Here is a 27,558-nt window from a genome sequence, read left to right as displayed (position 1 = left end):
TCTAGCATTCAAATGGAAAGGAGACTCACTCCTGTAATTTGTCCAAACCAAGGGATCTTGAAATGACAGATAATGCACAATTTGTTTTTCAGAAATAGAGTCCTAGCTCACAAGTTCCAAAGGAGGAATAACTGAATTGACTTGTGAGAAATCAAAAGAGAAAAAACTTTCCAATCTCCCAGCAGCACAGAAAAAAAATATTTACATTATTGCAAAACCTGAGCCTTATCACAGGTCATAATTGAGGCTCATTTCAAAGGCAATTTTTAACGTATTCTAATTTTATTGCTTTTAGATACAGTGTTCGATTCTAGGCCTGGATATAGTCACAGAAATGTTGGAAAATGAATGAGACCAGCTCTGCATCTTTTAACTCAACACCACTTATTTTTTTAAGTTAAGCTTTTCATTTTGAGATAATTGTAGATTCATATGTGCTTATAAGAAATAATAGAGACCCCCTCTTTATTCAGTTTACCCAAGTGGTAACATCTTACAAAACTATAGTACAATATCACAACCAGAATATTCATTTTAATATAATCTACTGATCTTACTTAGATTTTCCCAGCTTTACTTATGTGTGTGTGTGTGTGTGTGTGTGCGTGTATTTCTACAAAATGTTATCACATGTGTAAGTTCATGTATCTACCAGCATAGTCAACAAATCGAATAGTTCTGTCACTGCAAATATTCCTTGTGTTGCCTTTTACTCCTCTCTCACACCTGCCCCCTGCAACCTTTAAGGATTGGCACTTTTTCACTTAGGAAAATTCCCTAGAAATTCATCCAAGTTGGTGTATGAATCAATAATATCCTCCTTTTTGTTGTTAAGAAGTATTATATGGTATGAACATACCACAGTTTGTTTAACCATTCACCTATAGAACAATACCTTGATGGTTTTGCATTTGGGGATATTAAAAATAAAGTCATTACAAATATTTATGTGAAGGCTTTTGTACAAGATAAATTTTCATTTTTCTGAGATAAATGCCCCAAAGTGCAATTGTTGGGTCATGCGGTAATTGCATGTTGAGTTCTATAAAAAACCGTGGAACTGTTTTCAGAGTGGATGTAACATTTTACATTCCCACCAGCAATGTGTGAGCGATCAAGCATCTCTTCTTCCTCATCACCATTTGGCATTGTCACTATTTCTTATTTTAGGCATTCTATAGGTGTGCATTGTGGTTTCCATTTAAATTTCCCTGATGTTTAATGATGCTGAATATCTTTTCATGTACTTATTTGCCCTCTGATTTTTAATTCTCTCTTTTTCAATTCTTGCCTTTCTGCAAGTTGCTTGAACACTTTTTAGAAGTCATTCTTCACTCATTTATTGTGTTTCATGTATATTGGTGTGTATAGTTTTGTTGTGGTTGCTCTGTGTGTTACAATATACACTTATGACTTATCACAGTCTACTGGTATCAGTGTTTTGCCACTTGAATTGAAGTATGGAAACCTTACTTCCATTTAGGTCACTTCATCTACCCCACTTTTAAATATCATTGTCTTGAGCATTAGGATTGTAATTTTTATTTCAATCTTGCATATGACTTATAAAACTTGTGAGGACAGTCTATTTGATTTATCCATATACAGTATCTGTTCTTTCTACTATTCTTTCTTCCTTCTTAATGCTCCAAAATTCTTTCCTTTATAATTTCCTTTCTTTTTGAAGAAATTCTTCTAGCCATTCTTAAGGATATTTTGTGAATGACTCTAACTGGCTCACCTTCTGTTATTAGGTTAGGGGTTGAGAGACACCTGGCCCGTGTCTCGTTCTGCCATTGGGTGGGGAGTGTCAAGATGCCCACGACTATGTTGTTCCTTCTGTCCTGGGGCCCCCAACCAGCCCACCTTCCTCTATTCAGAGTTCTCTTTTGGTTACTTCTTGCACCGTTTCCAGGGTTGTAGTTGTACTTAGCAGAGAGGAGCAGGAGAAATGATTTTATGCCATCTTTGTGCCCTCAGCATCACGTTTGAACCAAATCTTAAATTGGCAGTGTGTAAGACAAAGAAGAGTTACAGAGCATTTTGTTTGTTTTCTTTACGTGTGTATGTATTCACTTGTGAATCAATAACAAATCTTTAAAATCAGAAGGGTCCTCATAAAAGTCCACACTTCTGGATTCTCTGAGAAAATCAAATCTGGTCACCTGGGCCTGAACTTGGCAACAGCCACCAGCAGGTGACTAGGAGCATCCCTCCTCTGACCCGGCACCTGCACCACTCTCCTTCTCTTTTAGGTCCAGCTTCTTGAGCCATTTAAATCACCAGTCTGGCTCTTTGAGTTAACAAACCCTGACTTAGTCCACTAATGAAATCACAAGACTTTATAACTGCATTATACAAACACTTTCACATAACTTCTTTTTATTTAATTCTCACCATAAAAAAACTGGCACTATTTAATCCCAATTCTAAATAATAGGTTCTGTTACTATCGTTTTATAGCTAAGGAGACTGAGTTAAACTTACCAAGGTCATGGTACTAATTAGTGGCAAAGTTGAGATTCCACCCTCGTCTTCTGACACCAAGTCCAGTGCTCTTTCCTCCTACAACAGACAAAAACCATGGAGGTGTCCCATAAATAATGCCACAAATCATCAATCTGCATTGCTTTCACATGATGTGACTGTCCTTTTTGAAAAGAGACTCATGGCCTCCTTCTCAGTCACCCATTTCCACCTATACTGTGTACTTACTTCGTCAGACCAATCAAACATACAAACACAACAAAAACTTCAGTTTTTGGTTTTTTTGTTTTGTTTGTTTGTTTGAGACGGAGTCTTGCTCTGTCACCCAGGCTGGAGTGCAGTGGCGCGATCTTGGCTCATTGCAAGCTCTGCCTCCCAGGTTCACGCCATTCTCCTGCCTCAGCCTCCCGAGTAGCTGGGACTACAGGCACCCGCCACCATGCCCGGCTAATTTTTTTGTATTTTTAGTAGAGACGGGGTTTCAGCGTGTTAGCCAGGATGGTCTCGATCTCCTGACCTTGTGATCTGCCTGCCTCGGCCTCCCAAAGTGCTGGGATTACAGGCGTGAGCCACTGCGCCCAGCCCAGTTTTTTTTAATAATAGATATGAATTAATTGGAAAGGTCATATTCAAGATAATAGATATTAATTTAGAAAGGTCATATTCAGGCTTACCTGCCATACCCTGGGGGCACTCTACTCTACCGTGTGCAGGCAGAATAGCTAGCCTGTAATCCTAGCTACTCTGGGGATGTGAGGCAGGAGCAGCGCTTGAGCCCACGAGTTCAAGGCTACAGTCAGCTAGGATGGTACAACCGTACACCAGCCTGGGTGACAGAGTGAGACTTCATCTCTAGCATATATATAAAGGTTGAGGCAGACTGCTTTACTGACACTGAAGTTGGTGGGATGGGTATAAACAAACTGCAACACATGTTCTCCTATCCATAGTAATTCTAAATCTAGTCTAGGAGCTTAGACCAGCACACTTTCAAACAATCAGAAAAAAATGTTACGATAATGGAAAAAAATCTCAGTTATATGGGTTTGCATGGAGAAGAGCTATTGGAGTGCAGGGAAAGTTGAGACACTTAAGACTTAATGATTTATTCTGTAGTATCTATTCCCTATAAAGGAATGACCTTTGATAAAAACCACTGGGAGAAGAGAAGGAACCAGAAGCATCTTAGAAACACCATGAATAATGGTTCCTTGGGCATGATTTTTCTGGTGTCATTGCTACAAGCCCAGCCCAATGACAGGTTTTCCTGAGGGGTAGATAAAGAATAACACCATCCTTGCAACCATGCAGCCAAAACAAACTAAAAATAAGCATCAAGGCTCAGACAGACAAGATCCAGTGTTCTTCCCAAGTAGGGAAGCAGTCTGCTTGAGCAGGGTGAGAGAAAAGAAGGCAAGTGAAGCATTAGAAGGAACAACAGTCAAGCAAACTCCAGGGGCACTGTTGTTTTGAATTACGGCTACAAATTCTGGGATACTCCTTCCTATGTTCAATTCCCCTGAAATTGCAGGCCTGTGACCACTTCAACCAACAGATTATGGCAGCAGGGGTGCAGGGTGATTTCCAAGGCTAGGCCATAGTGGCTGTGCTCAAGCACTTATTCCTGGTGTCCTGAGATGCCACACTGGATGGGCCTCACATGGGCACAGTAGATGAGAGCCCCAGCTGAGCCCAGCCTCCAGCCATTTCTGCCCAGGTGTCAGACATGGAGAGGTTTCCAGAGAATTCCAGCTCCCAGCCATTCTAACCACCCCCCAACTATTCAAGTCTTTCCAGCTGAGGCCTTAGATATCATAGAGCAAAGAAAACCCACGCAGGCTGCATCCTCTCTAAATTCCCATTTGTCGCATTTGTTTGGAAGCCTCAGGTGGTCCCAGTTAACCAGCTTTCTCAGGGTGACTTTTCCCCTTGGGTCTCATTCACAACAAAGATGAGTCTTAGGCAGTGTCTGATGTTCACACAGTTTATGCTGGCAGTGCTCTCACAGCATGAACAACAGGAACAGGCCAGTGGCACAGGCCAGATACAGTCAGGGGTCCGAGAACCTCCAGACTGAGAGATTTTCTGTACAGAAACCAATTTCAGAGTTTGGGAGATTCTTCCCCATTTCTTCTTCCTGTGTTCAATCCAAGTCAGTTACCAGGTATTTCTTTCATAAAGGGAATCTAAGCTGTTCTTCTAAGGGGAAGCTTTGTTTTAAGCTTCATGATAGTTGGATCTGTGCTGAGGTGGTCTTGCTTCCTGGAAATCTCCAGTCCAGGCTGCATGACACTGCTAAGTGACACACAGGGTAGGCCCTACAAGACATTTGCAAGGGCCTTATGGCTGTCATTATTCTTATAGTCACAATATGTCTCTTATAGTATACTACACATATGTAAATAGTTGTCATTTTAAGTCATTGAGTTTTGAGGTAGTCTGTTATGCTTCAGTAATAACCAGAACACAGAGTAAAAATAAAAGACAAAATAGAGGAGAAAGACGCACATTTAATACCAAGACACTGCAGGCAGCAGAGTTAGGCATGACCCCAAGGCACAGCCAAAATGTAAAAAGGAAAGTGAATGGTAAGAAACAATATTAGCCTCTAAGGACTAATTATCTATACTGCAAACCAATTTCTGGATGCTAGTAACACATGTAAACTGCTATCATCACATATCATGAAGGTATGAGATTATTCTCCAAGGAAGTACCAACTGGACGTTATATATTTTTTCTATACAACAAAGACAGCTTTCTCTTTTGCCAGACTCAACCTACCCAGACCCTCTTTGGCCTGCAGCATCAGCCTCACAAATCCTCCCGGTGAATGCTCTTCAAGACACCCGGTTATCAGGAAGCTGGACTTCACCAGCCTTGGGGGCTCTGGGTTCTGTGAGCCCCCACGTCCCAGAGCTGCTCCACGCCTTGAAGATTCAGTCCATCTGATTGTGTGTCCAGCAACCCAGCTTGGGACAACCGCCCTCATGTCTTGGACTTCTACATCCCACTGAAAAGTTAGCACCCCTTCACCTGTGTAAGCTGGACCCCGCCCCACTTCAACTCCTGCCTGGCATCTTGCATGTACCAGACACACTGTCTGACCTGGATGCTTTCGCAGGGTGGGGCCAGAGTCCTCCCGCCCCGTTGCATCTCTCTAGAGTGGACAACTGGCTACCCCACTTCGGATAACTGCTCTGAAGTTCAGTTAGTCCTCCAAGCCCCCATACCAGCTTCCTCTAGCTGCCCAGTGACCTGCCTTGCAGCAAAGCCACCGAAGTTGTGACAACTCTTGCAGAAAGTGAAACATCCCAACAACAAAATTTGCCCACCTGGATCCATTGTGAAACCTCTTTTCTTTTAAGCACTTCCTTTGGTGACTCCCCAAACACCACTGAGGGAGGTCCGAAACGTACACCAGCTCAGTGCTTCCTTGATTTACTTGTGGCAGCCTGCAAAGCAAGCCTGCCTCTATGGAGCTGTTTCTCTAAGTGGGGCATTTAAGTTCAGATTGCCAGTTAATACCTGTGGAGCTGAGTCCCAGCTTACTCAGCTCTGGGACTAGCGGAAAGACTTAATAGACCTCAACCTCTCACAGGTTGGCAGTTTAAGCAGAAATTTCCAAATCTGCCAAAGGAACAGCTTTGCTGTTTCAGTTGCTAGAAGGGGGAACCGAGTGGAGAACGTGATGGCCTATTAACCCTTCTGCCAAGAAAACTGGGTTGCAAGGTTAAGGAGCAGTGCGTCAAGGGTCACAGGCATCTGCGGATACCTCCTGTGGTCCAACGATAAGCATCAGAGAAACACCCAGCAATGCACTTGCTCTCTGTCCTAGAGAGATGGAAGGGGGAGGCGGTCTGAGGGGGTGGGAGGAGAACTTCTGAGGCTTGATTGAGCCCCATTGTGAAGCTGTCGGGGAAGATTGCACAGCTGGGCTAAGTGTTGTATTCAGCAAAGCACATGATGGACACTGCTTTTGTACCAGGGACACTTCAATCAGCACGGAGCCTTAGACGGCTGAGAAAATGAAAGCCTTTTCAAGCCCTTTCACAACACACCTGATTTCTGTATTAAAGTTGAGGATGGATGGGCACTGTGTTGGGTAATTGCCAGCCCTGAATGTCACCATAGGCGACAGGCTCACTCTGATCTTCTCAGACAATGGGGGAAAGCTAGCTCCCCCAATATTTAGGCAGCCCCATGCGCTAGTGATAGCCATGGGCCTCAGAAGAGGCATGCTGGTCCATGATCCCATTAACTTTCAGCCCCAACTTCACCTTGCATTGAAGGGTAGGATCCAGAGGTTTCTGACCCCAAGTCACAGGACTGAGCTGTCAGGGAAGCCACCTGATTTGGCAGCAGAATTCTCCCCAGACAGCAAGCAGCAAGTACCGAGCAGCGAGGAGGGAGAGATGAGTCTGGTGTTCTGTAGGAAACAGCTAGGGTGGCCCATCATAAGATCCACAGGATGTAGGTAATCCACATTCTGATCAGGCTGATGGTTCTTTTGAGGGAAACTGACGGTGTCCTCAGCAGTTAGCAGGGAGGGCCAGGTGTCATGGCAGTGGCCTGTCCTAGCAGTGCAAGCAGAGTGTTGAGAAGACCTGGACATCTAGTCTGCTCTGTGTGAGGTTCAGCACTAGGTGGCTTACACACTCAATTTCTTGGAATCCTCATAGCAACCTAATTGACAGAAAAAAAAAATAACTGAGGTTCTGAGAAGTTTAGTGACATGCTCAAAGTCACACAGTTAATTACAGAGATGAAATTCAAACCTGCCTCTCTAAGACCCCTCAACAGTGTCTGGTTCTTACAAAACCAAAGGAAGATGGTGATGCTCAGATCTTGCTGGGCTCAGGACTGCAGTGCTGTTCTTCTAGGGAGATGGACCTTAAGTGAGGAAGCAGGGAGCCAGGCAGGAAAAAATCTGTCCTGCTAGAGATTAGCTGTGGGGGAGACAGGGCAAAGCTCCTGCAGGTCCCCTGTGGCCCATGTCATTCTGGTGAAACGGGTATCAAAGCGGGGAGAGCAAGTATCTTCAGCTCCCCCATAACCTTCTATGATGTCTTCTGAAATATAATGCAATGCAAGATGGGGCTCTCCTTGGATCAGAGACCCCCTCACAGGGAGCCCTCTGAACACAGTATATGAAGCTGGCTGAAGCCAGGAGACAGAGACTGGCAATCTGCCCACTTCATGCTTTGAAAAACTCAGGTATTCATGGAAATTCCTTAGAGGCATGGTCTCAACTCTCACCTTTGGCTCTGCGTGCTCCAGATATTGATATTGATCAATATCAAAGACAAGAAGTGGTAGCCCAACTCATTAATCATCTCCTCAGAGATGAGACTAGTTAATTCTTCCATTTCTTTGAAGTTATCCTTATCTCATCATCTTTTTGAGCAGATATCTTTCAGAGCCCTAGAAGGAACACAGGGTCTGCCTGAGGCCATGTATTTGAGCCCAACGCCTGTGACTGCTGCAGGGTTCCCATCCTTGCACTTGGACTCTTAGCCTCCACAGAGCCTAGGTTGGGGCAAGCTGTTGTTACTCAGCATCCATTTGGAAGGTTGGCAGCAGCTGGAGCTAGCAGATCAAGTCTTCAATCCCAGGTCCTGCAGGAGCACAGCCAAGGCAGGATCCCTGCTGACACTGTGGCTAAGGTTAGCCCCAAGCTTCTCCAGCTCATTCCTGCCTTCAAGGATTTGCAGTTGCTATTACCTCCCTCAGACCATTTTCTCCAGACTCTGGCTCAGCTGGCAACTTCTTTTTATTCAGATGATAACTCAAATGTCACCTCTTCAGGGAGAGCTTATCCAACAACCTGAATTCTTTTTCTTCTTAGCACTTAACACTATCCAGGTTATCCTGTTCACATGTTTGTGTACATGTGCCTGTGTGTCTTTCACCAGGACATAGATTCTATGAAATCGGGGACCTCATTCCTCTCATTCATGGCTGCCTCACTGGGACTAATGACAATGCCTGCACAAATAGCCAATGCACAATAATACATGAAAATGCATTCAGAGGAGTCTCAAATGCCACTGACAGTGTGGAATTTATGCTTCTGCCATTGGTCATAGGAGTGGAGATGAGAGCTAGCTCAGTAGAAGTTTCAGTGGCTCACTTTCAGTGTGAGCACAGAGGCATATGCAGCAGAAAGCATGGTTCATGGCACAGTGACAGGCACAGTGGAGAGGCTCTTGGTATCAGCAGATAAGCCTGGGACCATGGCTTGGAAAAAAATAAGGTCAGAATAGTGAAGCTCTTACCATAAAGCCCACATGTGAAAAAACACTAAATTTCTGGTGCAGATGAAGGTGGCTGTCTTAGTCAACCTGGACTGTCATAACAAAATACCATGGAGTAGATGGCTTAAACCACATTTATTTCTCACAGTTCTGGAGGATGGAAGGCCAAGATCAAAGAGTCAGCATGGTCAGGTTCTGATGAAAGCTCTCTTCCTGGCTTACAGATGGCCACCTTCTTACTGTGCTCACATGGTCTTTCTTCCATACATGTGCATGGGGAGAGAGAGAGAGAGAGAGAGAGAGAAAGTCTGGTATCTCTTCTTCTAATAAGGCCACTAATCCTATTGGATTAGGCCACTATCCTATAACCTCATTTAACTTTAATTACTTCCATAAAAGCCCTATCTCCAAATACAGTCACATTGGGAGTTAGGGTTTTTTCTTTGTTTTGCTTTTTTTGTTTTGGCTTTTGGTTTTTTGTTTTTTGTTTTGTTTTGTTTTTTTTTTTTTTTTTGCTTTTTTGTGTGTGTTTTTTTGAGATGGAGTTTTGTTCTTGCTGCCCAGACTGGAGTGCAATGGCATGATCTCAGCTCTCTGCAACTTCTGCCTCCTAGGTTCAAGAGATTCTCCTGCCTCAGCCTCCCAAGTAGCTGGGATTACAGGCATGTGCCACCACGCACAGCTAATTTTTTGTATTTTTAGTACAGATGGGGTTTCCCCATGTTGGCCAGGTTGGTCTCGAACTCTTGATCTCAGGTGATCCACCACCTCTGTCTCCCAAAGTACTGGAATTACAGGCGTGAGCCACCGCGCCCAGCCAGGGGGTCAGGGTTTTAACTTACAGATGTTGAGGGGACTCAACTCAGTTCCTAGCAGTGGTTATGGCTACCTGGGGCCCCTGGCATATGCTGCTCCATCTACAGCCTCCCAGTTGGACTGACCATGGCACTAAGGAAGGGTGATGGCTAATCCCCCAGGAGGCAGCTGTCTCCACAGCATGTGCTGGTGATGCTGAGACAGAGACAATACCACAATCCCAGATGGACACCCCCGGCCTCCTGGGATGGGTTGACAGGCCAAAGCCTACTGGAGTTGACCATCATGTGTGTCCAGCATCAGGGTCCACATGCAAAGTGGCCTTCACTGAGGGCAAGGACTGACAAGACTCCAGTTGACAGCACCATTAGAAGTCCTGGATGGGCCCTAGCAAGGCTTCACTCAGAATATCAAGTTGCTGGCACTGCTTACGAAAGGAGCAGGGTGAGAGGGCCATGAACCATGGGCAGTGGCAGAAGTCGAGGAAAGCCTTGGCATCTCCAGTCATGTTCACAGATGACAGGTAGGTAAAGGTGGTGACAGAAAAGACTTCCAGCCCCTTCAAAACAGCCCCGCAGGACTGGCACCTCCTCAGGCATTTCCTAATAGGAGAAGTGGGTGATGAGGGCAGGAGAAGCAGTGCCCCCTACAGGGCAGCTCCAGCCTGCGTGCTTCTGCCCACACCGGGTCCTTGGTGCCACTACTGGAACGTGCAGGGCTACCAGGGCCAGACACTTTGGGTTGAGCCGAAAGAGCTCCCTGCCTTGTATCTGAAGACCCTTCAGCTGCCCACGGTAGGAGCCATGGAGGCCAGAGAGAAAGGAAAGGACATAGCACAGTTAGATTTTCCTGTGGGCAAAGGGCTCCACAGAAAAGCTGAGGAAGCCAGAGAATGGCATCATCAACATTATCGTCCTTCTTCTCCACATCATCTTCTTGACCTAACAGTCAAGAGCAGGGACTCTTGATTGTGTGAACTGGAGTGTCTGCTCGGACACTGTAGCTGTAGATAGCTGTTTGACCTGTAGAATGGACACTACTCTGCTTCTGTTTCCCCATCTATAAGATGGAGCTAATAATAGAACTTAATTCATACGCTAGTTGTAAGGGTTACCTGAGTTAACACGGTTAATGGTTAATACAGGTAAAGCATGGCAGGAGCACTCAGTGAGTGCTTGTTATTACTGTAGTTCTTACCACGGACAAAGCTACCGTGTATTTAGGACATATTGTGCATTAGGCACAATACTGAGGACTGTGCAACAAGTATCTTAATTTTTCTGTCTCTATATAGAAGTCTACATAGATATTTCTATCTGTATATAGAGTGAGATCTATAAAGGTGTATGTGTGTGTGTGTGTGTGTGTAAATGATACTTAGAGATATTAAGATTGCCCAAAGTCACTGAAATACCACAGTAGGGCTTCAAGCCCACATCTCTTTGACTCTCAAGCAGAAATTCTTCAACACAATGCAGAAGAACCTGTTACTCTCCTTTGTGGCTTAGACAGTAGTCAGTGTTCCAGAACATGGGTAAGGTTATCCCCTACTCATGGTCTCTAGTGCTCAGATGCACAAGGACATGTGGCTTCCGCAGGAATGGGAGGGCCCAGCCACTGCAGAGCTTTTTTCTTCTTCAGAGGCCAGCCTACGTAGAAATAATAGGTATCATGCAGCCATGCTGACGCACACTGCAGCCATGCTCTGGGGAGAAAATTCCTGCAGGCCTTGGCACATCATAGTCACAGAGGAGCAATGTGGCTAGCAAACATTCAAGACCCCTTCTTTGTCCTTGAACTTCCAGTATCTGCAACTCTCCTGTACAAGGGACTCTGCTCTTATGCTTCTATTCTAAGTACCTGGAATATAATAGGAAATTCAGGAAGCTACGACAGGAGCGATAACCTGGGGATGACAGAGGCTAGAAGGTTGTTGAGTTAGAGCAGGCTTAGTGCTTTCACAAATAACCTCCCACCCACCCCAGCCGCCAGCCTCAGTGGCTTGATACAGCAAAGGTCTTTTTCTTGCTCGCATCACAGACCACACTGAATCAGCAGAAAGGGGGGATGAGGAAGAGTTGTTCCGCTCCATGCAGGCCTCCAGGGGCCCAGGCACCCTGCATTTAGTTGCTCCTCTATCTCCTAGATGCCTGGGAGTCCTGGAGGCTTTGGAACTCTATGCTGGATCTTCTGCATCTGGCTGGCCAACAAGGCAAGAGTGAGCCACCGTGGAATGCACAGAGGAGGTATTTAGGCTGCCAGGCCTGGAAATGACACACATCACTATCATCCACCTTCCACTTGCCAAAACTCTCACAGACCGGCAAGGACAGAAATGTAATTAAGCTGTGTGTCCTAGGAGTGTGGGGGAATGGAAATTGATAAAATGCTAAGATTCTCTGCTACCCATTTCTTTGAGTATTTGCTGGGCATGTGTAACTTAAAACATGGCAGGGATTAATTTCTCCAACCTGGATTCCCCTTGGCACAGTCCAAATTTCCCACCACCTTGGAGTTCTGACACAAACAGAAACAAAAGGAGGCAAATCTTTCAGTGTTCTCTTCGGTCCCTCTGCATCTTGTCGAGTTCAGAAATACAGACTTCTTGGGGGAGCCTCTATTATTTTGAGAATGGCCCAGTTGCGTGTTTCAATTATACACCAAAGGAATTTGGATGTGTGGGTGCAGCCACATTAAGAAACTCTGCAAAGCAGGGCTCACCTAGAGGACACTGCTGCCACTTACGTACCCTCCCCTCTCCATACATGCCTCTGGAGGTCCTGGGACAAAGCTTACCCAGGTAAGCGTGAACTCTCTATGGAGCCAACTCCCTCACCTGAGGGTTTTGGAGCCCACATGAGATGGGCAACCTCCAAAGTACTGCCATTCTCCTGTGGCAAGTGCAGGAGCCAGGAGGACTGCAGTGCATCTGCTATTAATCCTGTGATTCTGCAAGTATTTGTTGAACAACAGTTGTGTGCCAGGTACATGAATAGGCAGCAGGATCTAAACAAGTAAATAAACAACAACAACAACAACAAAAAAAAACAATTAGAAGAAAGCTTTTGCCTAAGTAGAATTTATGGTTGAGGGGGAATGGTGTAACCAGAAAATAAGAAAATACAATTTAACATGGTATCTGCTGAGATAGGGGAGGTAGAAAATGCTTCCAGAGCTCAGAAGGGGCATCTGAGCCAGGTTTCGGGAACCAGGGAAGGCTTTGCAGCTTGAGCCATGCCTCAGCAGAGACCTGTAGGATGAGATGGTGCTACTCACCCAGATGAAGAAGGCTAGAGATGTCTGATCAGAAAATGGGAAGAGTATGAGAGCAACAGCCTAAAGAGAGAAACACCGAGTCATTCAGAAAGGCTGGAGAATGGAGTTTGAAAGAAAAAAGGAACAAAAGAAGCCTGGCGAAGAAGTATTGAATCCTGTAGTGCCTCCTTAAGGCATTTGGACATTATCCAAAGGGAAAGTGGGCAGGTCCTGAAGAATTTAAAGGACAGATTGGTGTAGAAAATTCACTCTCTGGCTGGCATTTGACAGGTCAAGTTCAGGGTGCGAGGCTGCAGTTGAGCAGAACAATGAGAAGACAGGCCCAGAGGAAGATGCAATAGGTATTGGGGCAGGAGGGTGTCCCTCCATACCCAAAGTCCGCATTCCAGCAGGCCTACCCATGAGGAACCCCCCAGGCTGCTACAGCAACAGCAACAGCAGTGGCAGGGTAGATTGGAGCTGGGGTTCTGGCCTCATGTGCCCAGAGACTATGCGCTTCTACAGCTGGCACATCTGGTGCAACTAGGAACTCCGCCTGTGTGAATGTGTCTCAGGACGCCAGGGTGCTCTCCTCCCTGGGTGACCCTGCAGGCAGCAGCACTTCCCTCGGGAGACATGGCCACATTCTGAGCATCAATCAGCCTCAGTATTTCATCTTGCAAGACTGCCCAAACCTCCCTGTAGGGGCTCTTGCCAGCCCTGCATACCGTAGCCACTGCCAGATTAGCACAGCCTTGTGGGTGCAGGGTGAGAAAAGGAATAATGTGGTGTAGGGCAGAAATGTGGCCCCTGCCCAGTGAGCTTTGGGATGAGGTGCTGGTTAGAGCAGGCAGAGCTGCAGACAGCAGCCTGCCAGGAGAGGACTAGCATAGACCTGGGGCCTCTGTAGCAGCATTTCATACACTCCCCAGGGCTTCCTACCCTTAGACTCAGGAATGGGTCAGAGGCGCTCCAAAGGGACTTCGGGTAGACTTTGGCCATGTCCTTAAGCAGGTGGCATAGGCAGCAGCCAAGGGCCAATTCAGCTGCTCCACCCGGTGGGTCTGCTTCTTGGAAGGTCACTTACCATTCAGGTGAATTAGCCCAGAGTAGGGATTTCGAGATGGAGTCTTTGAATCTCAAGGCCTGCTGACAATTCTTTGGCTCTATCTTGCTGCTGCCTTTGATTCCACTTTGTCTCTTTCCCCTCAAGGGAGACATTCCTAAGGTTCTTTTTCTTCCTCCTCAGCTAACTCCTATCAAATGAGTTCGTCTACCCTCCCTGAAGGCTCCCTGTTGCGGGGCAGTTCAGGTGATGAAAGTTTCTCTTGGTGGGTGACCCTTTTCTCAGGGGAGGGTGCAGACTCCTGTCCTGATCCTGTCCTTTCCTCTGGCACAAGAGTCACCCTAGATAATAACTTCTCATTCACAAATGAAATGATGATGATTAAATTATGAAATGTTTTCATTGTATCAAATTTCTCATTTTCTAAACATATTATAATTGAATTTTTATTTCATCTTCCTTCCATAGTCATTTCTGAAAATTTTTTCTTATTCCACTTATTACAGGTTTTTATAATTTTTTCATTCTATCATATCCCAGTCAGAAAATGTGGCTTGTGCCATTTTTGCTCTTTGGAACATAATGAGATTTTCTTTGCAGCATACGATATCATCATCGGCTTTTGAATCCTTGATTTATCTATGAGTCAGGTGAAATACATCTTAGAACAGTTTCCGGGAAGCATAAGAAAGCGGCATACTTTCTACACCATTGCGTTTCCCTAAGTGTTTTTGTTTGTTTGTTTGCTTTTATGGCTTCACACATCAATAACAATTTAGCTGAACACAGAATTCTAGGGTCATGACCTTGCTCATTTAAGCTTCTGGAGATGGTGGTTCTGTGTTGGAGCAAAATCTAAGGCAAAGGGATGTTGCTTGCTTTGTAGGTACCCTCTTCTGTTGAGATGCACGCAGGATTTTTTTTTTTTTTAACTCCTCTAAATCACGCCATAATTTCTTCAGCCTAGGGCTCCTAGCGTTCTGGGAGCACCTGAGCACCTCAGGGGAAGTGAGACACCAAGTGGAGGGATGAGGGCGGTGCCGCTGCAAGCTCTGGCTTCTGGGAAGTTCCCCAAAGCGCACAGGGGGCAGCAAGCTTTCCGCAGTAATTTTCCAAGCTGCACCAAATATTATCAATAAGCACAATCACTCAGCCGTGTGCTCTGCGCTCTCATTTCTCTTCCATGAGCAGAGGCTTATTATAAATCAGTAGGATTTCTACAGCAAGGGCAAAAGTTACATGTGTGGGATGGAGGAAATAATAAGTTGAAACTTGAAAAGAATTTTTAGTCATGTGATATTTTCTCCTCCAGGCTCTGTATCTCAGTGACAGAGTGTTCTCGTCCATGCTCAACTTTCTTTGAGTTTTGTCTCTGTCTTTGCCTGAATCCAGAAGATTTGGAGCCCTGTAACAAAATTGCTTAATTCCTTAAGCCACTCCCCCCACCCCAAATAAGTCTGTACTAAAAGGCCACATGACTATACTTCAGAACCTAGACAGTGTACTCGAGGAAGAGGATCAGAAGAGGAGAAGATGGCACAGAGGTTGGCGTAGGGCTCAGAGAATCCCTGAACATGTTCAGGGGAGAAAGAGCAAGCAGGACTTGCTCAGTTTCCAGAAAGAGCTCCACAGGACAGCCTCACAGGGAAATGGGCTATGCATTGCCCAGCTCCAGTGGCGCCCTTCCCACCCATGTTTCCATGACTCCTCTGCAGTGCACACCTTGAGAACACGGATGGCGGCCCCGCCTAGAGGAAGCCCCCATGCCCAGGCTGGTAAGTTAAGCGCAGATCCAGGCTGGGCACCGTGGCTCACAGCTATAATCCCAGCACTTTGGGAGGCCAAGGCAGGTGGATCACCTGAGGTCAGGAGTTCAAGACCAGCCTGGCCAACATGGTGAAACTCTGTCTCTACTAAAAATACAAAAAAATTAGCCAGGCGTGGTGGCAGGCACCTGTAATCCCAGCTTCTCAGGTGGCTGAGGCAGGAGAATCACTTGAACCCAGGAAATGGAAGTTGCAGTGAGCTAAGATCACGCCACTGCACTCCAGCCTGGGCAACAGTACAAGATTTCATCTCAAAAAAAAAAAAAAATGCAGACTCAAAATTGCTACATGAAGTGCCTAGGCTGACAAAGCTGAAACTCTCAGTTAATATTTATTGTGAAATTAATATTTATGTCCCCCCAAAGTCTATTTGTTGAAATCTAATCCCCAATGCAATAAATAGTATACGGAAGTGGGACCCTTGAGAGATAATTAGGTCATTATGCTGAAGCCCACATAACGGGACTGGTTTCCTTATAAAGGGATGAATGGCCCAGAGGTCTGTTTCTACCCTGTGAGGACATGGCCACCATGAGAAGATGGCCATCTAGGAACTGTGGAGCAAGCCCTCACCAGACACAGAATCTTCCAGCACTTTGATCTTGGACTTCCTAGTCTCCACCGTGAGACATAAATAGTCTTTATTTAAGTCTATGGTATTTTTGTTACAGCAGGCCAAACTGACTAAGGCAATGTCTCAACATATTATACTGCAACACAATTGTTACCAGAAAGCACTGCTCTAACCTAGTAGTACAGGAAACAGAATGATCCTAAAATTTATCTATTCCTAAGTGTTTCCAGAAACAGTGCGCCTAAAAGACACTCACCAGATAAATGATTTAGCTATCAAATGAGTTTCTGTTGAGAATCCTATCCTAGAATCACAGTGCATGTTATTATTTTAAAGGCTCTGAGAAGGCCTGCGATAAGAATACCACTGAACTTTATTTAGCCCAGTGGTTCCCAGATTATTTGGCCCTAGAGAACTCTTTTCAATTAATACTCATTAATGTCAGACAGAATATGGAACACACTTGGGGAAATACCGCTCCAAGAAAACCTTCCAGGCCAGGTGTGGTAGCTTATGTCAGTAATCTCAGCACTTTGGGAGGGTGAAGCAGGCATATCACTTGAGCCCAGGAGTTCAAGACCAGCCTGGGCAACAAAGGGGGTCCTTTCTCTGTAAAAAAATACAAAAATTAGCTGGGTGTGGTGGCACATATTTGTAGTCCCAGCTACTTGGGAGGCTTAAGTGAGAGGATCACCTGAGCCCAGAGAGGTCGAGGCTATAGTGAGCCATGATCTTACCACTGGACTCCAGCCTGGGCAACAGAGTGAGACTTTGTCTCAAAAAAAAAAAAAAATTAAAAAACTTTACAGATCAAAAGATTTACACACTGCCTTCTGCTCTCAGTAAGATCTCAGCAGAAAATTAATAAAAAAAGAAAGCTAAGTGTAACCTATTTATTGAATGAGCTGGACTTAGCACAGTGCAAGAAGAAACAAATTTTTCCCTTTTCATCTTATCTCTTCTATACTTGCTCAGCCAAACAATACATCTCTGTCCCCGAATGAAATCCCAGGGAGATGCCAGCACTTTCTCAACCAGTCTCAGGAATTAGCAAGCATCCTCATGTTCAGGGGCAAAAAAGGCCAATCAACTTGAATACCAAAACTTAAATCTCTCATCCAATTTAAAACTTTTCTCCCCAGACCACTGTATTAGAGACCAGAGAGAAAGTCCATGGTGGGAAAGTCTTTGGAACGTTTGAGGTTTTTGTTTGTTTGTTTTGCCTTCTACTTAACTGTTCTCACAGCCTTTTTGATTCTTCCTCCCATGGACCACGTTGCTACTGGTTCTTCTGATGGTGGGAAAGAGAGAAGAGCAATGAGAGAAGTGAAGAAAGTCAAAGTGTCTTTTATGCCTGGTGCTATCTCTGGTCTTTTCTGGGTTTTTTAATTCCCTTAGTCATGGCAAACACCCAATTATTGGCTCCTTTGTCCTGTGGGGGCATTTTGGGAGATTCTTCAAAGACCCTCAATGCCAGAGGTGAGATCTCCCATCTGCAGATTGCTGGTATGGATATTGCCTCTTCAAGCTCACCAGTAGAATGAAGCCTTAAGCTCCTGGCATAGGCAATCCACAAGGGAGGGGTCACCTCACCCCTCAAGGCCAGCATTTTGGGTGAAGAACCTTTCAGCATATCCAAAGTCTGTCTCATTTCCCAGTGAACCACATCTGCAGCTCATTCCCACTCCTATCTCCCTGTACAGCCATCTGGGACAACCCCAGAAAGCCTCCCACGTGTAAGTTTTTTCCAATTGTAAGTTAGGTTTCAGCCTCTACAGTCTCCAACATCCAGTGTCCTCTTTGTGATTGTTTGAAGCTCCTCTTCTCTTGACTTGGTAATAGAGAAAAACTCCCTTTTGGGAGTGGGCAATGCCCAGCTCGTTGGCACCTCTGTGGGGTTTGAGTTCCTAGGAAATAGACCCTGAATTAAAGATTTTCAATAAGGATATTTATTGGGGAATGACTCGTGTAAGGAAGTAAAGGAGAAACACAGAGGGAAATCTTCATAACTTTGGTCTAGGCAAAGATTTTTTTGGATATGAACCCAAAAGCACAGGTAACAAAAGCAAAATAGTCAAATGGGATTGCATAAAATGAAAAGGCTTCTGCACAGCAAAAGAAACAACCAACAGAGTGAACAGACTATCTATAGAACAGAGGCAATATTTGTAAATCACACATCTGATAAGGGGTTAATATCCAAAATACATAAGGAACTCAATTAAGGGGTTAATATCCAAAATACGTAAGGACGTCCAACAACTCAATAGAAAGAAAACAAAAAACCCCATTTAAAAATTGGCCAAGAACCTGAAAAGATATTTCTATACAAATGGTCAAGTATATTTTTTAAATATTCAACATCACTAGTCATCAAGGAAATGCAAAATAAAACCACAATAAGATATCACTTCACACCTGTTAGAATGGGCATTATCAAAAAGACAAGAGATAACAAATGTTGACTAGGATGTGGGAAAAAGAGGATATTGGCACATGGTTGATGGGCATGTAACTTAATGCAGACATTATGAATACACAGTACAGAGGTCCCTCGAAATATTAAAAATAGAACTACCATATGACCCAGGAATTCCACGTTTGGGTACATAATCAAGGGAAATGAAATCAGTTTGTAGAAAAGACACTGCACTCCCATGTTCACTGCAGCATTATTCACAATAGCCAAGATATAGAATCAACCTAAGTGTCCATCAATGGATAAATGGGTAAAGAAAATGTGGTATTATACACAACAGGTTATAATTTGGCCTTAAAAAAGAAGGAAACGCTGTCATCTGCAACAACATGAGTAAACCTGGAGGTCAGGTCAGTATTCTAAGTGAAATAATCCAGCCACGGAAAGACAAATACTGCATAATCTCACGTATATTTGGATTCTAAAAAAGGAGGGGAAGAATGAGGAGATTTGGTCAAAGGATACAAAATTTCAGTTAGACGGGAAGTATAAGTTCAGAAGATCTTTGGTACAACATGGTGATTATAGTTAATAACAGTGTACTGCATATTTTGTAGAGATGGATCTCACTGTGTTGCCCAAGCCGGTCTCAAACTTTTAGGCTCAAGTGATCCTTCTGCCTCAGCCTCTCAAAGTGCTGGGATTATAGGTGTATGCCATACTGCCTGGCCACAACATATTGTATATTTGCAAATTGTGGAGTAGAATTTAAATGTTTCCACTACAAAGAAAGATAAGTGTGTGCATATGTTGATTTGCTTGATTTAGTCATTCCACAATGTATACATACATCATATCAACATGTTGTACATTATAAATATGTACAATTTTTAAAAGTGAATTAAATTTTAGAAGAAGAAGTGAAAGAGCAGGATTGGGCAAAGGGAGAATCATATTTCTGTGCAGTTGCATCATCTTTCAGCTGATCTCCCAAGGAGCTCTCAAACTGGATTTTTCCCATACAAAGGCCACGGAAACAGGTCTCTGTACACCTGCATCCACCAGCCCTGGCTGCAGGCTGTCCGCAGGGAGGAGACATAAACCTGAACAAGGAAGCTCCCTCCATCCAAAGGAGTCTCCAGAGAAGGATGCTGCTGTGAAGGAAGCTGGGGGACTGAGTGCCTTGGTCCTGAAGGGGGCCTGAGTGGTGCACCCCAGCACAGCACCCACAATATCTCCCACTGCATGTCAAAAATGGGGAAGGCCCATTTAACATCCTTCTCCAAAAAACAAGCACTTTTTGTATTGTGCTGATTTCTGTTGTAGTTTGCCTCTTGTGAAGAGGAACATCAGGTACTTGTTAAGCTGATCAGTTAACAGCAGCGCAATCCCCAGGAAGGATGCTAATGTATACCTGTTCTTTCCTGGTTCTTCTCTTCATTGTCTGTGTCCTGTTTTGAGCAGCTCACATCACCCATCTGGTCTCAGTTTCCTTAACTATAAAACAGATGAGAAAAAGTATGCTTCCTGCCTCTCTTTATCTGTGGTGGGATATTCATGAGATGTCTGATACCCTCAAAGCAAGGGCTTTGGAATCCGCTACAGAGAGATCAAGCCTTTTTCAAAGTACTAACATGAAATTGGTAGGCATGCTGAGCTTTTTCTGGACAAGCCCCATTAAGATTCGGTGATCAGGCATCCTAAAAAATAGCACTGATAAGAGAACTTTTTCGGAGACAGTCTTCATTCCTGCTTGGGTCAGGGAGGAATGGCGGTTGCGTGGATACCACCGTGAGGGCTAAGGGCTGAATATTGAAGGCTGCATCTCAGGAAAAGGGGGCATCAGATGGGGCAGTGATGCTACCCAGCCCATCAAAAAGACTCTGTCACAGAAGAGCCAGCATGATGGCTTAGCTTCAACTCTGCCATTCATGAGGATGTGAGACTTTGTAAGTCACTCCTGTACTGGAATCCATTCCATATCTGTGAAATGAAAGCATGATTCCAGGCCAGCATTTTCAAACTCTTTTAATAACAGAACTCTGTTTCAATTGGAAATTTTTTTCAAACCCTAGTACAGTAGTCCCCCTTTATCTTTGGGGGGTAGATTTCAAGACTTCCAATGGATGCCTGAAGCTGCAGATAATACTATGTTTTTTCCTATACATACTTATGATTGCATTTATTTTACTAATTAGGCACAGATAGAGGGTAGCAACAATAACTAATAATAAAGTAGAACCATTATAACTATACACTGTAATAAAAGTTATGTGAATGTGCACTCTCTGTCTCTCAATATCTTATTGTACTGTACCCTGAGTAACTGAAACTGTGGAAACCAAAACCATGGGTAAGGGGGAACTAGTGTATATGAAGGCATTACAGAGGTTCCTCATGATGTTTAACTGTAGGCTAATAATGCAAAATTTTCTCCAAATTTTGTAAAAGTCGCTTGAAGCACATTAATGCAATCATTCATTCAAAAAATACTTCCCACATGTCTTCCATGTGCCAGGCACAGTAATAGACAGGGTATTCAACAATGTGCTACAGGCTGGACACCCAGCACAGATTCTGACCTCCTAGAATGTATAGCCAGTTGGGTGAGCCAGGCAAGACATAGGCAATTACAATGCAGTATGATAAGTGCTCCAACAGGAGGATTTTACAGCCTATCGGAGAGGATTTGAACCCAGCATTGGCAATGTGGAGGAGTCATGGCTGGTGTTCCAGAAACACTGGATCTAAAGGATGTGTTAGAGTTAACTAGCTACTGAAGAGAGGAGACCCTTCCGCGTAGAAAGCGTTCCATGTACAGAAAGCCAGAATTGAAAGACAGTGATGCATTTGAAGAGCTGAATAAAGATCAGTGGGAAATGAAAGAGGAAATCAGTGAGAGTAGGAGATGGGGCCTTGGAATTAAGCACTTTATACACCAGAAAGGGTCAGTTGTGAAATACCAAGAAAGCTGGACTTCATTGTAAGTGCCATGAGAAGTCATTGATGGATTTAAGCAATGTTTAAGAGTCTAGGTGACCTCCCAGGGTGCTGTCATCACTAATGCTTGCAATAACAGACTTCATTAAGCCCAACCAAGAAATTCTTCCACATTAATTGGGCCATTCAGCAAACATTTGCTAAATGTAATTTAAACGTGATTATTTAAATCACAAAGACTTAGCGACAAACCTTTTAGGGAAAAAGAGATAAAGGTAAACCTATTTCTGGCAGAAAACCCAATTTATATTTCTCAAAGAGGAGCATCATGTCTCCAGTGGGAGAGAAAAGGAGGGCAGAAGATTAAGATGGGTACAGCTAAGAAAAGGGACACTGGTGCCTAAAACTAAGCAGGTAAAGACTGGGATACTGTGAGTCTAAGAAACAAAAGACAGCAGAAGAGCAAGAGAACTGCAAAGCACTCAATAGGAAGATTGATTGGGAAGCTCAAGGCAGGGCAGCTAAGAAGGGGAGCACCCAGCCCCCAAAGACTGGACCAGAGAATGAGGGCTCTAAGAGAAGCTGGGCAGTGTCTCCGCTAGGAATTAAGCCTCCTAGGAGACAGTAAAAATCTTTCATTCAAAAGATGAGCCACTAGCACCCCAACTTTGGTTGACTATTACATTGTTAATCTCAAAAAAAACAAAAACAAAAAAAACACCTATTTCTTAGCTTTTACACCCTTGCAGAATAACCTCCCAATTTGGGCTTGGCCATGTCACTCACTTTGGCTAATGGAACATTAGCAGGGTTGATGCAGAGGCTTCAACTCTTGGAATGCCCTCTCTCAAAACCCAGTTGCCCCACTGTAAGGAAATTCAGGCAACCCTGTTGGAGAAAAGGACCACGTAGAGAGGCTCTGAAGGATGACATTGTGTGGAGAAAGAAGCGACAGGAAAGGGAAACTTGGTGCCCCAGCTGAGCTCCCAGCTGAACGCAGGTGCCCAAAGGAGCCCAGCCAAGGTGACATAGAGCAGAAACAGCCAAGGCAGCTTCAGAATCATGAGTCATAATAAATTGTTGTCATTTTAAGCCGCTAAATTTTGCAGTAGTTTGTCATGTGGAAAAACTACAAGAAAAAAATGGAAAATAAGGAGCATGCGGGGTTGAAACCAGAAGATTATACCTATGAGTTTCAGAAATAGCATTTAGAGAGAATTGGCAGGGGAAGTGGGGACTGTGAAGTAACCAAAGAAATAAAAAGAAAAATTCTCGTAATTGAAGAAAGATTATATTCATATTAAAGTTGCTCACCGAAGACTAAGCAGTTTGGAAAGAAAAAACGCACACCTACAACACAATGGCCATATTTCGGATATTTAGATATAGATATAAATATATGTATGTATTTACATATATAAATAAATATAAATTCCTCAAAAAATTCCACAAATTTTTTCAAACTCACCCAGAGTGGAATGAAACTCAGACTGGCATTAGATTTCTCATTGGAAGCATTTTATACCAAAAAGGAAATAGTAATAAACAGGCAAATCTTCAAAATTCTGAGGAAAGTTATTTTGAACCTAAAATTCTATATCCAGCCAAACTAATATTGAAGAAGGAAGTAAAACATAGGTATATCTGGACAGGCAAGGATCCATAAATGTTATCTCCTCACAGAATATCTCTGAAAGAATTGAGTATATACTAGAAAAATGAAGACAAATTTAAAAAATTATGTGAAATATAAGAAATAAATGAAAACGAATCACTAAAACTTGTACTTAAGTATAAATGGCCATTGATCCAAAATGTGGGGAAAAAAAAGAGTTAACAAATAACTCTATGCAACTGAAATCCTGGGTAATCTCAAATGAAATATGAGGCTAGGAAGAGAAGGAAGAAAAACGTCATGTTAGGGAGGGATTATCAGGGAGTTAAAGATTCTGAAGGACACAGCTCCAAAATGGGGAAAATGAGGCAAGGAACACTTAATCAAGTCGGGGGATTAAAAGGGAGCAGGGGAAAAAATGACAGACAGAAAAAACAAGGTGGCAGAATGAGTTTAAACTTTGGAAATCATAACACAGTTTTTTGACTGGCTTTATTTCCCCCATTAACTCATTGGTTGGGTTGAAAAAAAACATCCAGCTATATATGTTGCTAATGTGACACACTGAAAAGAAAAAGAGAAAGGATGTTAAAAACAAAGACACAGAAGATGTACATATCAAGCAAATGCTAATGGGTTTGTCCATCTGGGGAGTGTGTTCAATGATGTAGCAGGAAGTGGCACTGGAATGTCAATTTGGGCCAGCATTTTGATTTCATCATAGCCGTTGTCAGAACACTTGGGTATATTGACCAAAAAAAATCAATGTACATAGCATCAAAATTGAGGAAACGCACATGCTATTTTGCTCAATTTGAAATATTCTGGGGAAGCTGAACTATGCCAAGAAACCAGAACCTCCATGTGGCTGGCTATGTCTTCCAGCTTCTCCTGTCAAAGAAGGAAAAAGGGTAGGGGGGGTGGTGCTGGGAGACCACTACACATCCACTGCTTCTGTGAGCTGCACCCTTTGGAGCTTGGGCAGGAGTCACAGACTTGTCTGTGAATAACGTCTGAGGTCAGTGAAGCCTCTTCACAGTTCTCCCTGGGTCCCCAGACCAGCATCTGTAGCCCACTACTTGAGATCAGGAGCTACAAACAATGATCCCCTGGCCAAATCTTGCCTGAGAATATTTTGTTTAACTCTCACAGTGGTTTTATTTTTTCAGTTTTGAATTAATTGCCAACACTTACTAATTGAAATTTTTCACTTAAAAAATATGGATGTCTGGACTTTCTTGAAAAATCAGATCTGGCCACGTTGGGCTAACATTCCCACGAGGCAGCAGTCAGTCAGATGAAAGAAGCAGCTGCTTCCCTTAGAAGGTGTATGCCCATCTGTCCCCCATCTGACATTGCCCCTCGCTCTGTGTGGTCTCACAGGCAGCTCTGACAGCTGCTGTTGGACTCAGATGGTCTCCAGTCTTCAAGCCAGTGTCCAACCCCAATTCTCACGAGATCCCACCTCTCAGTCTCTCACAGGGACAACATCCATTCTCCAAGTAGGAAGGGATCCTCCAGACTGAACCCTATTATTTACCACTGAGGGGACAGAGGCCCAGAGAGAGAAGTGACTATGCAGTGTCACATTGTGCATAGCGCCAAGCAGGGCCAGTACTGTGGTCTTCCCACTCAAGTCCACATTCCCTCTTCCTTTGACTCAAAAACTTCCTAGGCTCATTGGCAAGGTTCTTCAGGGAAACAGTTCACTCACTCCAGGCTTTTATACAACAGGACTTGTGAGGATACACATAATGCATCTTACTTCCTTTTCTTTCCTCTAAATGAAGAGGCAAATATATCTCAGTTGCTATTAGTAACCTTCAAAATTCCCATTTCAGTTTGGTGAGGATGTGGAGAAATTGGAATCCTTGGGCACTGCTGGTGGGAATGTAAAAATGATGCAGCCATTGTGGAAAATATTATGGTAGTTCCTCAAAGAATTAAAAGAATTGCCATATGATACAGCAATTCCACTTCTGGGGATACACCCCAAAGTTTTGAAAGCAGAAACTCAAACAGACATTAGTGCATCCATGTTTATAGCACAGTTACTCACAACAGCCAAAAGATGGCAGCAACCCACATATCCATCAACTGATGAATAAAGATAATGTGCTAGATACATACAATGGAAAACATTTTTGTCCTTTAAAAAGGAAGGAAATTCTGGCACATGCTACAACATTAAATAAGCCAGTCACAAAAATACAAATACTGTATGATTCCACTTATATGAGATACCTGAAGTAGACAAATTCATATGGACAAAGAGAGTGTGTGTGTGTGTGTGTGTGTGTGTGTTAGCTCTTATTGTTGATACCATTATTGTATGTTTTGTTGTTAGATATTCTAATATTGTTTCTCACCTGTTTTTCACTACATGAAGCAGAGCTAGATCTAAAGAGGAGAACAAAACTGTCTTATTCTCTCATGCCTTTAAAATCTTATCTCCGTATCTTAAAACATATTTGCCACATATGCATAAACATGTCTATTAACGGAAATGGTAGAATGTTGACACTATTGGAATTGTTTTGATGATGATTTGATGACATTCTCTGCAAAACTCTGCTCAGGATACTGAGAAGAGGGGACAAGAAGGGTCCAGGTGAATGCTTCCAGAGGATGTAGAAAGGCTGATCACAACTCCATTGCTGCTGCTCTTTCTATTTCAACCTTCCAAGCCTATTGTCCAGAAGTTCTTTCCCATTATGTCCTGGCATAAGTAGCCATGTGTCCATCTTCCTCATCTAGGTGCACTCTAGAAAAAGGATGTGAGTATCCTCCTTGGACAATCCTGAGTCCCTTTAGCCCTTCTTAAAGACAAGCTAAGCATGGATGCCAAGCTAGCTTCTCAGGCCTTTCCCATTGCTGCCCACATGTCCCCAAGTGCTGCTTCCATGCCATCCCTTTCCATCCCCATTCCCATTATCCTAGCAGCCAGCTGTGTGCCTGCTTGGTTGAAGAAGCACTCAGACGATGCAGTTGTGCTAACCCTTGATCATGTCAGACTTCTGACATGGCTACCACTTACAGATTTCTGGTGGAACAAGGACAGAGGACACTGATGATACCACTCCTTCTGGATCACAGGGCTGGAGAACCTATTCAGCAAGCCTGCTTTGTCATCTCTGAGGTGAATGTCTTTCCTCCCATCACTTACAAATGTAAAGTGGCTGCCACCCTCATGCACCTTGATAGGAAGGCAAATATGCAGCGCATGATCCCCTCTGCCCTGTTCCTCTCATGACGTCATCCTACAAACTCAAAGGAAACCTGTCTCACCTCTGTGAGTAATCTTGAGTGAGTCCTGTCTCTCCACTCTCAGCCCAGTCTGTACTCAAATTAAAAATCCTCAAAGAGCAAGAAGCTGTCCACTGCAGGAAAACCCAGAGCTACCCAGCAGCAGCCAGAAAAAATTTACCTCTGCTGTATCCAGAGTGTCTAGGGAGTACAAATGTAATAAAATCTCTAACCCGGTTCACAGATTGACTTGCAAATGTGCCTTGTCACGGCACTGCATGTTCCCTCTGGAATTCAGGGCTATTTCTTTGTGCTCTTGCTGAGTGTTCGTTCAGATATTGGTTCTATTCCCTTGGATTCCCAGTCCGACCCAGGCAGCTGTGCTGCAGTGTTTCTGCCTCCACATCAAGCAAAGCAGTCTTGCAGGCACTTGTGTTAATCATGCATATAACCTGATAGCCTTTACAGTCCCTGCATGAGTAAGGTGCCCCCAACCAGCCTGATGTTCAACCTCTGGCTCCCTCTGCCAGAGCCTGCAAGGCTGAAGTGGGATACTTCACCCTCACTGATCAACTTCTACTTCTAATGAGGTTTAAGTAGTTTGGAAAAATTGTGGGACCATCTCCACATGGTGCGATTCTCAGACCCACGTTCAGGAGAAGCACTCTGTCAGGAACCTCCCTCCAGTACGCTTATTATTTCCAGACAGCTGGAATTGCACCATCAAAGTTGGGAAGCTTGCAATTGACTAAACAGGGAGAATGGCACGTATATTAACGTCCCCATCACCCCTTCCCTGATAATGTCCAAAATATCCACCAAAAACCACAAGTAAACAGAAATAAGAAGACTTAACCTAATCAGAAAGTTTAACAACTCTGATTTAAAAAGGCAGGAAAGGGTCTCAGATAACCCTAACACTTGAAATGTATCTTGTATCAAATATCAGGATTAAAAAGAAAGTTGTCGTACACTGTCATGCATTATTAGGTCACCAAAAGGGGCTTTGCAACCATAAAACGAAAAGAATAAAAAACTATTTCCCCAGGAGAACAGA

The 27,558-nt window shown here is 43.9% G+C and overlaps 1 long non-coding RNA gene across 1 annotated transcript in view; it reads right to left on the bottom strand.

Annotated features, from left to right (window-relative positions):
• LOC134736413 (uncharacterized) overlaps nt 1-27,558 on the bottom strand; it is a 125,597-nt gene that overhangs the window by 3,185 nt on the left and 94,854 nt on the right. The window contains exons 5-6 of the long non-coding RNA XR_010120413.1: nt 20,115-20,197; nt 2,488-2,565 (exon numbers count right to left, since the gene is read on the bottom strand). This is a non-coding gene — a long non-coding RNA (uncharacterized lncRNA). The remainder of the gene's footprint in view (nt 1-2,487; nt 2,566-20,114; nt 20,198-27,558) is intronic.

Source organism: Symphalangus syndactylus, chromosome 4, assembly GCF_028878055.3.
Source record: "Symphalangus syndactylus isolate Jambi chromosome 4, NHGRI_mSymSyn1-v2.1_pri, whole genome shotgun sequence".
Classification (NCBI taxonomy): Eukaryota; Metazoa; Chordata; class Mammalia; order Primates; family Hylobatidae; genus Symphalangus; species Symphalangus syndactylus.
The sequence above is the reverse complement of the archived record's forward strand: the minus strand, read 5'-3'. Positions and strand labels throughout refer to the sequence as shown.